Here is a 16577-nt window from a genome sequence, read left to right on the forward strand (position 1 = left end):
CTTGTGGATGCTTTTATTGATTTGGTGCTTATGTAACATAAAAAAAAAGATCTTCAAGAGGTTCTCATATGTGTGCTACAACTGTGAAAACTTCCAGATGTCATTTTTGCTAAGTCTTCCCTGATTATAATTTTTGTCAAGGTAGACAACATTTTTTTTTTATGAAAATATTTCATCTTTATTTTACAAGGGACTGAGTTCACTGATATTAAAAAAGGACAATCTCAGGATAGTGTCAGTGTTTGGAGGGGAGGTGAAGTGAAAGTAAATGATAGATTTTGTTTTTAGAAGAACCCAACTGTGGTAAGTTTTTGTTAGAAGTTTAGCCATGAATTCCAATATTAATGCAATCATTAATACTGACTAAAAGAATGAAAAAAAAAATGAAAGAAATTGTAGTGGTTAACAGTTGTTTTATCAAAACACAAATTTTGCCAAATCAATCTTTTTTAAAAAATCGTGTTAGTTAAGGTGACAAATAATAAATATCCTTGCTTTCAAGAGAGACTACCAGTAGCCAAATATTTTTTTCCCAAAATAAGTACAACAATTTGGAAACAGAGATAAAAATGACAAATATGTCTCATCTTTTAATGTTGGATCAGATTACTGTCTTTTTAAGAAATGATCTGAGTACATATATCATAATTTATACAAATTAAGGTAATCAGGACATAATTTTGTAGTTTTCTTTTTATATGGATGATAATAAAATAGTTGAAGTATGAAAATATATCCTTTGTCTCAGATCTTAGATTCCTAAAGATCTTGAAATTATCCTGGAAAACATTTTTTTTACCTCTGATTTGAAGTTCACACAGTCCTTTCTTGGTGATTTGGCAGTCAGAAGAAAGTTCAACAAAATTGGAGAATCCTATCCTCATAAAGAATGTCCTATATTCTGCATTTTGGCTGCTTGCTAGGATGGACCCTGTCTAAACAATCTCTGTATTCTTCATAATCCCTGTTGCTTCTTAAAGCAGAACTGGAATAAGGTCTATCTTTCATAACCATCTGTCAAATGATTTTCATCAAATGCACTTATATATATGTGTGTTCAAAAAGAGATGCTTTTGTTCTGTTCTCTCCTACTTGCAAATTCCAAATCTAAGAATATGTGACAATAAGCATTTCAAGTGAGTTCATTTGTTCTAACCAGACTTAAAAAAAAAAAAGCTCCATGTAAAATAACACTATCATCACAAAGTGATATAAGTACTTAGTATGAAAAATAAAGCTACAATTACTAAACTATCTATCTTTGTGATTTCAGCCAATTAACACTTTGTTTTATTTTATTTGGGTGGCAAAATTATACTCAGAGTCTGATGCTATCTTTGCCAGCAATTTATTTAGCATAGGTTCACTGTGGAAATTATAATAATTTAACAAGTCAATAGCATACAGGATGATATCTCTTAATAAGCCAATAAAGAAATAACATACTGAAAAGCAATGATAGATTAATTACATTATTGTTTCAGGCAAGGGGAGATAAAAGGAATAAAGTGTAAATTTAACAAAGGTGTATTTTTTTATATGAGTAGGAACTTGGAAGAGACAATTTTAACCAACCACAAACTGATTTCTAACTGCCAGTGCAAAACAAACATTTCTTGTTGCTGGAGAATGTTGCTAGGAACTAAGACACCAGTGTTGGTGTGGACTGATCTCTTTCACAGGTTCTTTGTGGGGTCACACACCACTGTGGACCAAAAAGCCTCCTTGACCTCTGCAGTTGTTAATTTTCTAAAGGTCTTCATAGAAGTTTTAGATTAGCAAAGATTTGCCTTGTCAAACTGACACTCTGGAATGATTCTCATAAATTCTCAGTATTTATAATCTAAGTGTCTCTTTGCTGTATTTGTTTCTCCACATGTTTTTATTGATGTCTCCAGCTTACCAAAGACAACAAATGAGATTTTGATATCCTGACTCAATTTACTTCATTCTTACATCAAAACAACTTCACTTCTAAAAACAAATTTTGGGGGTCATAAATAAATGGATTAACACAATTTTACCTAAGTCACAAACAAGTGGATTTGAAATTACATTAAACCACTACACAACAAATACCTACTAAAATACAGCTATCCAAGCCAATCTCTGCCTTAAAAACCACATGCCAGCCATGATTTAATTGAAATCAGATATCTCAGCACCAATTGTGTGTGTGCCTGTGTGTGTTTTATTCTGACATAGTTTATTTCCACAACTGTTTCTTTTTAGTTATTCTGTGAAATAAAATATTAAGTCTGAGCTGGCACAATGTTTTGGACTTAACCATTTTTATTTCATACATTTTGAGATCTTGCATTTATAAAAGTCATACTTTCTCACATATTTCAGAAATTGTGTGGAAATTCACAAATAAGAATGATTGATGCTTGGGCTTTAGTATTTAAAATATCTGTTTCTCTAAAAAGAGTTACCAAGAAAACATCAGATATTTCAACTTGAAAAGAAATGAAAGCTTATCTGCCTCACATTATTCACAGCCAATCCAAATAGGCTACTGTGGTATTCATAGATCCCTCTGAATTAAGTGAAACATGCATAAAATCAGGCTCCTTTCGTGGTTAAAAATTTCTTCCAGCTGAGTCCGAGAAGAGAAGAAAATTATCCAGATACCTATTATTAAACTGAGGATGACTTTTAAAAGCAAATGCCATACCTCTGCTGGAGTCTTTCTGACAATTTCCTAATTTTAATAAATTGTCTGTGAGAACTGTCATCAACATTGTTTCCATTCAGAAATGAAGAACATAGCTGCAAATGTAATTGTATTAGCTTAAAGCAGTGTCCCAGTGTTTGGTATTTTAAGTGGGACTCTACTTGCTTCATTATGATTCAGGTAACTCACTTTGAAGTAAACAAATGTCGCACGTTCTCAAAAAAGCCCTGGTGTTTTCTTGGAAAGAAAAATTACAATGCGCTGTGCTTTTATGAATAGAAGATAAATACATTTTGCCAAGGCAAATTCCATTCTCCAAAATATTTAAAAGGTAAACAATACTCTGAAGCTCTCTTATATATGATCATTTAAGGGAAAGTTGTATTTTAAGTTGTATTTAGTATGAGAAAAGAAAAGCTATTCTTAATATAACATTTAGGAGTGGAGACAAAATCACAATTACAAGAATAAACAAAATGGTACATGTTGAAGAAGTCTTGTGTCCATTACAAACAAACAACCAGAAAACTTCCTTTTAAGGAAAGACAGACCAAATTTATTTTCTATTTCTAAATATTGTACCATCTGAATATAGCTTAACTAATGACACTGAAGAAGAGCAGAATTTGCCACCTCAAAATATGCCTCTTTGGGATAAAGATTATTTTATGCTGAGTATTTTTAAGAAACAGCACAGGGGAAACTTGGAAAACTGAGTAGAAGATACCTTTTTATAAAATATATTTACATTTATATAAGGAACCTCCATTTTTAAGGGTGTCTTTCTGTTTGTACCAGAAAAAGAAAAGTGACTATATCTCTAGAAAGGTATTAATGAAGAAAGTAAAGACATCTGCTTAAAACCATACCCTCGTTACTGCACTTTGTCTTATACCCTACCATAAGCCTCTCTGTCTTCTCCCCGCTCAATGTTTTCCTTTGTATTTAGCTTGAGGTGGTATTTAAGGTGGTGGTGTGAGTCATTTCTGTGAGTTACATAGTTTTCCTGTGTATCTCTCATGTACACAGGAGGTATACATGTTATTAAGCTTGCTTATTTTTCTCCTGTTAATCTGTCTTATTGCAGTTTGGTCTGTCAAGAACCTAAAAGAGTAGAAGTGAAATTATTTTTCCTCCTCTACAACACTGATGAAATTTTTCTATTTACCTAAGTTACAGGAGAAGAATAATATTAACTCAAATGTAATGTTTCACCAAATTCTCTGAGTTTGGGATTTGTGGAAGATAGTCTCTTCTTTTCAGATGTATAGAACACATCTCACTCCCAAACTTGTTGCCAATATGCCTTCCAATAATTTCAGAAACTGTGCCCTTATTAATTAATACTTAATGCCAGTCTCATTTATTTTTATTTTAGCTATTGACATGTTAATTTGAAAGAATAATTTTTCAGTAGATGGAGCTCTCCTTTGTTAAGAGGTAGCACTTTGCTGAAGTTTAGCAATAGGACTTTTCTAAAAGTTTTAAATTATATTTTACATTTTAGTAACCTTGTTTCCACCTGTGATAGGCATTATTTTTAATATTTAATAAGGCTTTAGAGGAGTGGGTTCTTCTATAGCAAAATAATAAGAATGATTATTGTAATATATGTTAATATTATTGAGATGACATATGACCCATATAAGTTAGAGGTTCAGATTTTACATAATGCTGGACACTCCTCTGAGGAGTATATAATGAAGTGGATTTACTCACAGGTAAAAGAACATTCTGCTAACAACTTCTTTTGTGTAGTGCTCTTCATGGTGTAAGATGAATGCTACTGGCACACAAAAAAATTATATCAAGGCCACAAATAAACCTATATAAACCTACAAAAGAAAACATATACTTGAACCATTAAAAAAATCTCAGAAAATATTACTTCAGAAGTAGATTCATTAGGTTCACCTGTCTAAAGAATATTGAGAAACTTCCAAATTTCAGAACTCTATTGAACTGATTTAAAATACAATGGTACCTAGGGATTTTCCTCCTTGACCTATGCAATTAAAGAACTAAATGTTAGTTCTCTATGTTATTAAAGAACAGTGTATTGAGCAATTAACATATGCATTGTCTAGAACAAGAAACAAAGATAATAAATAACTAGTAAATCTGTCTTCCTGAAGTTTGTAACATAAGGTTAGAGACTAATGCATAAATCATTCTGATATAAGAACCACTTTTATGTCGTTAATAGAGTTTCAAACAAAGAGTGCTCTCAGCTCTGAGATTTGAAGATGCATTTGGTTGTTTGCGATAAATGCATGTAAGTCGAGTACCTAAAAATAGAAAGCATTTACATCTTAAATTCAAAAGAAAGTCAGGTTTTTCCACATCCTTGTTGGCTGGGGTGAGTCTTACAGTTCTTAAAACTGTCCTTAGTCTTTTGTATTCTTCACCCTCATCCTCAACATTCAATTCTTAGTCCTTTGGGCTTTAAAATCACCTGGTATGTAATATATTTTATTAATTATTTATCAAGTTTATGGTAAAAAGTGATGTTATATAGGTAGTCAAGGGTACATATTATTCAGAAAACAAAAGGTCTTGTGTCATCAGGGCTAAAAGTTAAGTCTTAGTTATTAGAGAAGGTATTAGAGGAGGTTCTGGAAAAGCAGGGACATTGTATGATATATTGTAGTCTTTAGCTATTCTGAAGAGAATGGGGAACAGTGAAAGTGTTTAGTTTTTTTAATAGGGCAATGTCATAACTAGATGTAGATTTTTAGAATCTAGGTTTTGGTAAAGAGGATTAGATTTAGGGAAAGGAACTAGAGACAAGGAGTCCACGTATAAAAGAATTGTACTCATTCAGAGGGGACTGGAGCCAGTGTAGCGGCAATGATGGCAGATTACTCACAGAGCAGCATCTTGTGCTATGAACTGCTGCATGAAATATCAGCTAGAGTGTGGTAGAGAAGAGTAAGTTTAAGTTAGGAAATGTTGATTCTGATAGGATAGATAGGCTTTTGGAAATTTATGACTACAGATTAGAAAGTCTGCAATGCTACATACAATAACATTTATTGTATGATTCTCTTAAAGGTATAAATGATGGTTAAAAATTATGAGTGTATAGTCAATGTTTTGAACAAGATAGGTCAGAGTTTTAAAGAGAAACTGCCAAAGAAGGAAATTTGGAGAACATATCTAAGGAACAGAATAGTATATTATATATATATAAAAAAAGAGAGAGAGAGAGAGAGAGAGAGAGAAGAGTTTCACAGAATCCAAAGAGGAAACTATTTCGAAAAAGAAACAACTTTAAATTTTACAGAGTTTTCTACAGCAACATAAAATACTTAACTTTCCTTAGTTCCAGAATCATTTTATGTGTACTTGTTTAACAGTTATCATGCTAACATAAAATAAAGAAGTTAAACCAGACTAAATGTTTATCTAATAGGATGATCAAGTAAACTTTCAATCTTTTATTTCTTTCTTTTCCTAAATATCAAAAATAATGAGAATAATAACAAAATATCTACACCTCTTGAGGTGCCTTTTAGCACCACTACAATTTTGAACAGTAATCTTTATTAACACTAACCATTAATAACTTGCCATATGCAAATTCTTTTTATCTGAAATTGTCTTCTCTAAAATATACAAAATATTATGTACATTTTATGATTATCTCCTTGAAAAGTCTTTTCCCTGACTTACTTGGCGTTATGCTCTTCTGTTTCTTCCATTGCCTCTATACATAATCATTTCTCTCAAATTTTTCCCTCTCTTCTACAACTGTTTTTTCTTCTCATAGTTGTATTAGAGAACATGAGTTATACATAGGTGTTTTAAAAAAGGAGATCTTCAGTGCCCATCTATGAAAAAATAGTAGCCTAATGTGGGTTGAGATATACCTGTAATACATAATATTATGGAACAGTCATTCTCACCCCTGGCTGAATGTTAGAACCAATTTGGTAGCTTTAAAATGATAATTCCTCACCCTATACAAGATCAGTTTAAAAAGAAAATCTGTGAGTCATAGAAATTTTATATTTTTGAAAATTTTCCATATATTTTAAATGTGCAGCAAGAGTCGAAAACCAGTGATTTTGTGGGATAAAATTCTAACATAAAATTATACGCTGATTGTTATTAGTTAGTTGGGATAAATAATTAACTTTTTCTGGGGGCACAAAGAAACATTTTAGAAAGGGGTAAACATTTGAGGTCTCTGTTTAATTCAAGAAGGGATAGAATTAAAATAACAAGTTATGTGTTTAAATTCTGCAAGGATTCAGAATTATAACCTGTAAGACAATAGAGTGATGTTAAAATATATTATAGAAGTAATGGATTAATTTAAAACTGGATGTGTGAACAAGTGGCCAAAGTCGTCCTCCAAGAATGAGTAAGGGAGGAAAGTGTAAAGTGAATGATTTTCCTGATTTCCAAATATCTTTGACCCTTGGTCCCAGTATACCTGCTCTAGCATCGAGAGTGTAGAGTGATTCAGAACCCACATTCAGTCTTGGCTCCACTTATCTGCTTTGTGATTTCAGGCAACTGAATTCACATGCCTTATTCTGAATTTTATCACTTATGAAATTGTAATGACTGTATCTAAGATCATTACCATGACTGAATAAGAAATTTATATGAAATTACTTGCAGATATTAGAAACTCAATAGAAAGTTATCTTTTCAGTCATTTGTTTTCCAGTAGAAAGTAATCACTTTGCCTATTTAATCCACTAGCTATTTCTTGAACATAAACTGTGAATTTCTATCTCCAATATTATGCATTTAATTTCCACTTCCTTCTCCTCTAAATGACCTCCTTCTACTTAACATATATAGATGCTTTTTGTATCCTCAAAGACCTAATCAGGTGTTACTTTCTCTGATTGTGCTAAATTTTGGGGGTTTGCTAAAGAAAGACATACAAATTCTAAAAATGTTTTTGTCACATAGTATTATAGTACCTATTTTGTAAATTCTTATTGAATAAATGTCAATTGTCTTATTCATGTTTAATTCCTAAACTATAGAATAAGAGTGTGTAAAACTATAGACTATGGAATATTTGGATAAAAAATATTTCAAACAAAATAAAATAACCCTACAAACTTAGCAGCAGCTCCTCTCAGGAGGAAAACATAAAATGAAAATGAGAACAATTACCATAAAATATGCAATAGTAATTAGAAGTCATCATATTTTTCACTTTAAATTTTAGATTTATTTTAAAAGGGGGAGCAAAAGAAATTGGGTTAAGAAACTTGTTTAAAATATACTTTTTAAAGCCACCCACCAAATACTCTAACCTCTGACTAAATAGGTTCACTTGCTTTATGAGGCATGTGCTTTAAGAACTAGCATAATTTTTAATAGCATAGCCAGGAAAAATCACAGAAATAGAAAAAATATTTTTATAGTAAAAAAAATGGGCAAATGTTACCCTGCAACTGATTACCTATTTTGGCTATCCATTATGAATGTAGGGAGAGAGAAAAAGAATTAAGATGCACACAAAGGATTCAGAAACAAAGTTTTAAATAATTTGCATATCAGCACAGAAACAAAAGCATATCCTTGACTACTAATTTAAATAATCGAACGCATACAGCATTATAAAAAAAGGAATGATGAACCCTGGGGGATGTATAATGTAGCATAAAATTAAAGTGAGGCTGACCTGACTGACATTAAATTGGATTTTAAGAAAAGCTTCTCTCAGAAGAGCACCTGCCCTTTCAACCCTACATGACAATTTACAGGTCAAATGAATTCACTATAGTATTAGGGGAAGGCTTCCATATTAGAGGAAATGCACAATCTCTGATACAGCCCCCAAGCCATCTTATGTATTGGAATTGAATTAAAACTGAAAAGACTATGATTTTAAATTATTATGCATTTTATAGATTTTGTTGGTGATCGGAAGTTTAAAGATGTTGGCCAAATCATTGAGTGAAATCAGGATGAGATTTAGATTTTAATTTAGTATTTTTTCTTTTAATCTTTAATACTATAACCTTTAACAACATAGAAAATAACAGAAAATAAGACACTTTATTCTATTTGTATTCTCGAAATAGTACTTATTTAAAATACATTTTATTTCAAATATATACATATACATTACATAAAAAGACATATAGATTATAAAAATGTTATATTTCTCACATAGTAATATAGTGCCAATTGGATAAATTTTTATTGGATAAATGCTAAATGTCTTATTCATACTTGACTATCCTAAAATCATAGAATAGGTTTGTGTAAAACTATGGACCATGGAATGTTTGAATAAATAAAGATTTCAAAGAATATAAGAATATATATATATGTGTGTATGTGTATATATATATATATATATATGTATGTATATAAGCACACTGTGCATAGTGTATGTACCTAATATAGAGAGAGTTAGACAGAGACCTTGTATAGAAATAGATTCACTAGTTTGGGAGTCATTGTTTAATTCACAGATGATTTCTGTATAGGGGAGATGGGATGGAATTTGGTCTGTCTGTGTGAGCACAGGAAGTATCTCTGGTGAGTGCCCAGTGCACCTCCACTGTCCCTTTGAGCATTGTGTGGAGTGGAGTGGTCAAGTGGTGCCACCAGCAAACATGGGGGCTCAGAGTAGGGAAGGCGTGGCAGAAAAAACCAGAGCCCACCTTTTGCAACATGTGGAAGAGAATTCAAGAATGCCCAGGAATACTAAAGGAGGAGGGGGCAATGGAAGAAGGCACCGAAGCTCATTTGTTACAAAGATCAGGGATACTGAGCTGCCAAAATCTGAAAGTTATTTCTAACCATTGACTGATGTTTGCTGGAAATATATGAATTGCTTTAGCGACCAAGTCCCTAAAGGAAGATGTAAAAATTCTGGATGAGATTGCATTAAAGTAAAGCTGTTTGGATCAGAAGAACATCTGGACTGGATTAGAATAGACACTATTCACTGAGCTATTTGGATAACGAATTAAAATAATTATCTTAGTAATGAGAATCTAGAAATCAATATTAGTACTCAGAACCCACCCACTTTGTGTTCTGCATTTGGTAGTAGACTGTGTGTAGAAAGTTAGCTTTTCAAAGGCTTTTTTCTTTTTCTTTTTTTTTGTTCTTGTTTTTTTGCTTGTTTTATTAAAATGTAAAGGTATTTCAAACTACGTATCTTCATAGTTAACATATTTTTTCCTCCATTTGAGCACCTTTATTTAACAAATAGATTTGTAAAAAAAAAAAACTTATATATAATTTGTTTCCATTTCAATTCTTTTATATATTTTATCAAATTTTAATTTCACCAAGAGTTTTATTAAAGATTTATTTACAGTTTGAAATATTCTAAATGGCAATGTTCAATATTTTCTAAGGTCTCATCAGTTAATTAGCTCAATTTCTCTCTTGTTTTTTTAAATATAAATTTAAATACCTTTTGGTTAGCAAACTTTGTTTTTTATTAATGGAAATTAACATTATATTAAATAGTCATCTTTGGGCACATCCTTTTGTGGAATAAGAATTAACTTTTGGAGAAGGTGAAGTACAAGGAAGATCCTGGTGTTGTGGTCAACTCCAAAGGTAACGGGACTTCAGAGCCTCATTTGGTTTCCATAGTAAGACAGATGATGCTGCATGTGTGACAAGAGGTTATGAATATATCATTCACCTGATGACGCTTTTAGAGAAAGCAGGGTCATTTTAACACCAACAGATAAATAAAAACATTTATTTTAAACACTTATTATAATGTGTTTATTTATTTATATTATTTTATATAAAATATAATTTATTTTATAAATTTATTTATATAATATTTATGTTTAGAATATGTAACTGTAATATACAAATACAATGTTTGTAATATATTTGTATAATAATTTTATATAATATATTATAATACAATATATTATTATGATATTAGTTTTAGCTTTGACCTTGGGAAGGCATGTATTCTCGTTTCTTGTAAATACTGTTCATTCATTTGTTTTGCTCCTACTTCTTTTTATTTTCTGTTTTAGAGTTCAGGGTCCTCCATAGCATTCTATGTGCCCAGGAGTCTTTACCTATATTTTGTCCGGGCAGCTACTGCCATGGACTTTTTTCTCACCATTACTAGAAGTGGTTTCAAGGTATTTCAGAGGGCATGGGCAATAACCAACCAAAGCACAAATTATTCATAAAAGACTGATATGTTCTTACAGGTATTATAGCACATGTATAATCAAATGTTCAACCTGCAAATGCCTATCAAGCATACCTTCCTACTGACCACTCCCTCTAGAACTTATTCTTTGCTTTGTAGGTATGTTACTTACTGCATTTCTGACAAATATAACCAAATGTATGCAAATCTCATAAAACAATTTTAAACATTATTGCCGTGCCCCTCAAATATTATCACATTGCATGAAAAGATCTCTAAAGTTTTTTGATGTCACTTAAATCAACCCTGCTATCACCTATTTATGTATAGGTTGCTTATTTAAAAAGTTATCCCAGGAAGAAGGTTATTGGGACCAGGGAGAAAAAGGCAAGAAAGAGTAACATATTGAGTATTTTTGAGCTACACTCTGCTCTGGGTTACTGGCCTTCATTCCACTAGGAATGACTGAATCGTCCATCCGAGGATAAAGAGTAAAGCTGAGAGACTGAAAGATGAGATGTAATGAACATTTCATGCAATCCCTTCACTGTAGAAGCCTCCTTAGAAACAAAAGTTTGTCCATGCAGGCTTTCTGTCATAACAACACACTCTGTTGACGATCACCTCTGCTTAATTATAACATTGTTAGTAGAAGACACTGTTGTTTCATCTATGATTATGTCAGCGGTATCCAGTATCTAACCACTTTTTTACTTCAGCAGTAATAAATAAATAAATAAATAGATAGATAAATAAATAATTAAATAAGACAATTTCTTAAGGGCATTGTGATGTCAAAATTGTAACTTTTGCTCCTACCCCATCATAAAACACCTGGGACTTGTTTTGAAAGTTACTGACAGTTTTGATAATTTGGAACACTATTTTGGAAATTTCTACTAATTTATGTCGCCAATAAGTTAAGACAGTAAAAACATAACTTATTTTTTACTTTTAAAAATAAATATTTGAAACTTATTTACATATATAGATCTTCCAGATAGGATCTTAATTGATGAGATTATAACAAGAGTATTGGCTGAAAGTTAGACTTGTGCTCAAACTTAGTCTTCTCTTATCTCGGCACTTTTTGATACATTAGTTGTCTCAATTAAATATAATGATAGAACCTACATACATGAGTTTCATGAGGATCAAATGAGATATCACATAAAAAGTATACAATAAAATTATAATGGCCACATTGTTTTAAAAACTACATTCCAGCTTTTGTGGTACAAATAATTAGATATCAAGGTTTTAAGCTAATACGCTGATAACTAGATAATTCTGTACCAAGTTTCAATGCAGGAAGATGAGAATAAATAGCCTTAATGAAATATTGATTAAATGCTAAGAGTAGTTCAGAGTAGAAAGCTCGAGATTCCACATAGCTGAATGTCTGTGGTGATATGTGAGATAAAGTTGAGAGCGAAGTTTCTAGGGGAAGAGTGTTAGGTGGGGTTGAGGGAGTGGGTGTTGGGGAAGTAAGACATAACACTCAGTAGAAAATGATTCATGGAGTTGATCATATTTGAGTAGGATATTAGAATATATAGAAAGAATATGAACTTTTTTCCTGTTTTCCCAAATTTCCCAAAATTTAGCAGAGTAACATTGGGCAATGTGATGCAATTTTACAAGCTATAGATATAGATACACATAGACATAGAGAAAAATATACCTATAGATATGACTTAGATATGTATATTTTAACATACTATATGTCGTTCAAACTATACTGGAATGCATTTACATCATAATTTCATGAGTTTCAAGAACATAGCATTATTAGATAATTGTGCAACGATAACACAATTAAAAAAAGGTTGGAGATGTACTGCTTTTATGGTTCAATGAATATATAATATTTTCTGGAACTAGAAAAAAATACATATTTGCCAGAAATATTTATTTTTACATGACTGCTCTTTATCCCAAGAGTTAAATAATTTTAAAAGAGCTTTTGTCAGAGAATATTTTGGGTGATATTTAGAAAAAAAAAATCAGCATCATTGTTAATTACATGAAAATAAAATTAATATTCCATATATCAGTAGTTCTGTAATTGCTCTCCACAGTGAATTGGTATTAATGCTCTTTTAAAGCATTTAATGATATATATATATATATCATTATATACATATAATGATATATATATACATATAATGATATATATATAATGATATATATATAAATTGGTAATAACTTTTAGTAATTAAAATTAGTAATTAAAATTAAATTAGGTACTAACTTAATAAAATATATATATAATATATGTATAATGATATATATAAACTGCTAATAACTTTTACAGTTACACTGTTTATGCTCTTTTTGTCTTTTTAATTTGCTGAATATAATAGTCAATTTGATATAATTCTAGGCACACATTGCATATTTTTAAATAAATAAATGATACATTAATTGGTTAATATATATTTCAAAAACTAAATGGTAAATTTCCTTCGTTTTCTCGTGTACTGAGTTCTAAAATCAACAGCATTATTTGACATATTTTGGTAGTTTCCTGTAGAAGCCAGTGCTTTCAGTACATATCTTTTGAACCAAATTGAGTTTTTAATTGAAACTTTGTTGTGGAGTTAGAAAATAAAATAATTCTGTAACCCAAGACACTCAAGTTTATAGAATGGCTAGGTCTCAACAACTAAAATGGTGTCATCTACTTATAAGAGAAACTTCCTTTTTCCTACATGATTCTGTTATCTTTTTTTTTGGAAAAAAATGTTCATTCTATTTTTCTTCCATAAAAAAAATATATAGACACACACACACACACACACACATATAGTTCAACAAAATCAAAATGTATTGTAATTGTTACATGCAAAACTAAACATATTCTAGAAATGTTCTTAGTTTGGTTTTACTCAATCAACTTTCTTCAGTAGAAATATCTATATTTAAAGAATGGGAAAGCAGACCATTATATTCTCAAAATGATAAATTCTTCAGAATGTGTCCTTATCTCAAAGAAGTACAATAGAAACTTGTAGAAAATAAGTTCTAAAATTAAAGTAAAACTGACAGCTCAATAAACCCACTAACCACAATAGGATCCGTTAAGTATCAACTTAGGATCCAGTATCTTGGTTATATAATGTTAATTATATAACCTTAAAAAGTAGGAAAAAAACAGTTAGACTAATCTTGCCATGAACGTTTCCATCTTAAATGTTAGTATTTACATCATAAATGATTATCACAACTAATTGTTTTGTTATGATATCAGCACAAGGCAATTCATTTACTCTAGCAAATATATATCTATATCTATATATATCTATATCTATATATATCTATATATATATATCTGGAAGAAAGAAAAATATATCAAAGCATATTTGGGAAATTAAAACTTACTATTCAAGTTGATTTAAAATTATAAAAATATAGTCACTTGTCAAAATTTCACAAGATACAGGCCTAGATACTGAGAGTGTCTAGAATAGTGTCTATTTAGAAACTTAAGAGTCCAATTTACTTCTTTTTAAAGTAAACATTTTTAAATTCATTCTCAAGCAAAAAAAAAAAAAAAAATCAAGCAATGACAAATATTTTTGACCTGTACCAAGGCCACCCAGAAGAAACAACACAACTGAGATTTTCAGAACTTTTACAAATACGTGATGTGCTTTCCTAAAAGTCCAAGAGTGAAGGCAAAACCAGTATTTTTCCTGTTTTTTAAAAGTATTATAAGTTAGAATGAGATATTTTGCCTGATAAATAGCAGATTAAAAACATTAAATGCATTTAACATTTTATTTGTGACTCCATGTGAATGAAGTCATTTCAGGTCACTTGATGATGACTGAGCTTGAGAGTGACTGGAGGTTTTTAACAAAAAGTTTCTTCCTCTACTAGCTTTATAGTGAATAATGACTTTTCTCAGGTTGCCTTGGCGATTATCTAGCATTTTGGCTTACTGACTCTGAACTGGTCAAAAAAGCCAATTTAATAAACTGCAAAAATGCTTTTGGCTAAATTATGGCCTTAGGTGAAGGCAATGGGAACTACTCAAGTGTACCTGATGACAGCCCCCATTCATAGCGCTTCCCTCCTCCCTAGTCCAGCACAAATGCTTTCCGATCAAAAAGCTTCGTCAGTCAAAACAAAAAACTTGACTTCAAAAAAGATTGATATTTAATATAAAGGTAAAACTGAAACCATTTAAGTATAACTATTTTCTGTAGTCTTAAAAACATAAAAACAAACTAAAAGAGCCACTTTTTCTGCATACAATAACATAATGGTCCAAAATTCTTTTCCCAAGGTAGGTGTTTGAGTAATGAATAATTCATGTTCTGGAAACTGCAAAATTACAGCAAACCAATCAAACATATATAGCAAGTCAAATTATCAATACATAATATTTAATAACTTTCTAGAATTATTGTTTTCAATTGGACCAATTTTAACTAAAGTAAACCTGCTATATTTAGGCTCTTTTAGTTAGCCATTGTTATATAAAAAAGTTATATAAGAAATTCACTGCTATTTGTAGTAGCTTAAAATGGCAAAGATTTGTAACTTGACATTCAGCAAATTTCTGAGCCTTCTGTGCTGCCTTCACCTGGCTTTGCTAATGCAGTTTCAAGGTGATTGGGCTGGAAGTCAATGTGCCTTTCTCATAGATCTGGAAGTCAGCACAGGCAATAACCTGGCAGTCTTCAGATATCTTTCAGGAAGCCTCTCATCCTCCAGGAGGCTAGTCCAGTTTCCTCCAATGGCCATTTCAGGGTAGTGTTCCAAAATACGGAGAGTGAAAATCTGCAAATCTTCTGATACATGGGCTCAGAGTTTGCATAACATCGTTCCTGTCATATTCTGTGGGTAAAACAAGTCATTTGTTCTAGCCAGATTCAAAGAAAAGAGAAAGTTATCTTTCATGGGAGGAGAAGCAAAGTCCCTTTGTAAAAGGAATGGGAGCAATTGTATCCATTTTGAATATATCATGATCCGCCTAAATTTTCTCATATACTGTACTGAGAGATAAACTCACCTAATATCATCCCAAATACTAGTCCCATTTCCACAATGTTCATAATGTTAAATGATACCCTTTATGTCTTGGAAATAGTTCACATATTTGCAAAAAGTTTTAGGCTTTGGAATATATAAATATATTGTATTAGGTAAAAATCTAAGAATAATTCTTATATTCACAGTCGATCTCTCTGTAGCACTTCAAACAAGACAATCATTTAATTAGTTTATTATTTGTGCCATGAAAACTGGCTGTGACCACAAATAAATGAAAATGCATTTGGACGTCAGCAGTTATTAACCTCATTATCAAATTTTCATTATCAAAGTTATATATTAACAATTGTGATCAAGTTTACGATTCTAAAAATTTATAATATGACTTAAAGGATTGATAGATTTATTATTTATGTATTTATGTATTATACTACTCTTTACATAGTATCATCTGCAACATAAAATTGAACTATTTTGAAGTCCCGTGGTCCGGAAAAGCAGCAATTATTGTGAAATCTTACCAATTTTTCCCCCAAGAACCTGCTAACTCCAAAGGATCATACCACTCCTGAGATAAATACTCACCTCCCTATTCACAGTGAATCAGAAAAATCTCTCCGTTTTTTCTCATAGCTTCCATTGAGTTGTAGATGACTTTCCTGTTGGCTTGCCCCTAAGCCCCTAGACACCCTTCCATTTCTTTGACAAGTTCTTCATTAATGATCTCCCTATTGCAATAGCCTGAAAATAATCATTTCCTTAATTGTCCAA

This window comes from Pteropus alecto, unplaced genomic scaffold (assembly GCF_000325575.1).
Source record: "Pteropus alecto unplaced genomic scaffold, ASM32557v1 scaffold13, whole genome shotgun sequence".
Lineage (NCBI taxonomy): Eukaryota > Metazoa > Chordata > Mammalia > Chiroptera > Pteropodidae > Pteropus > Pteropus alecto.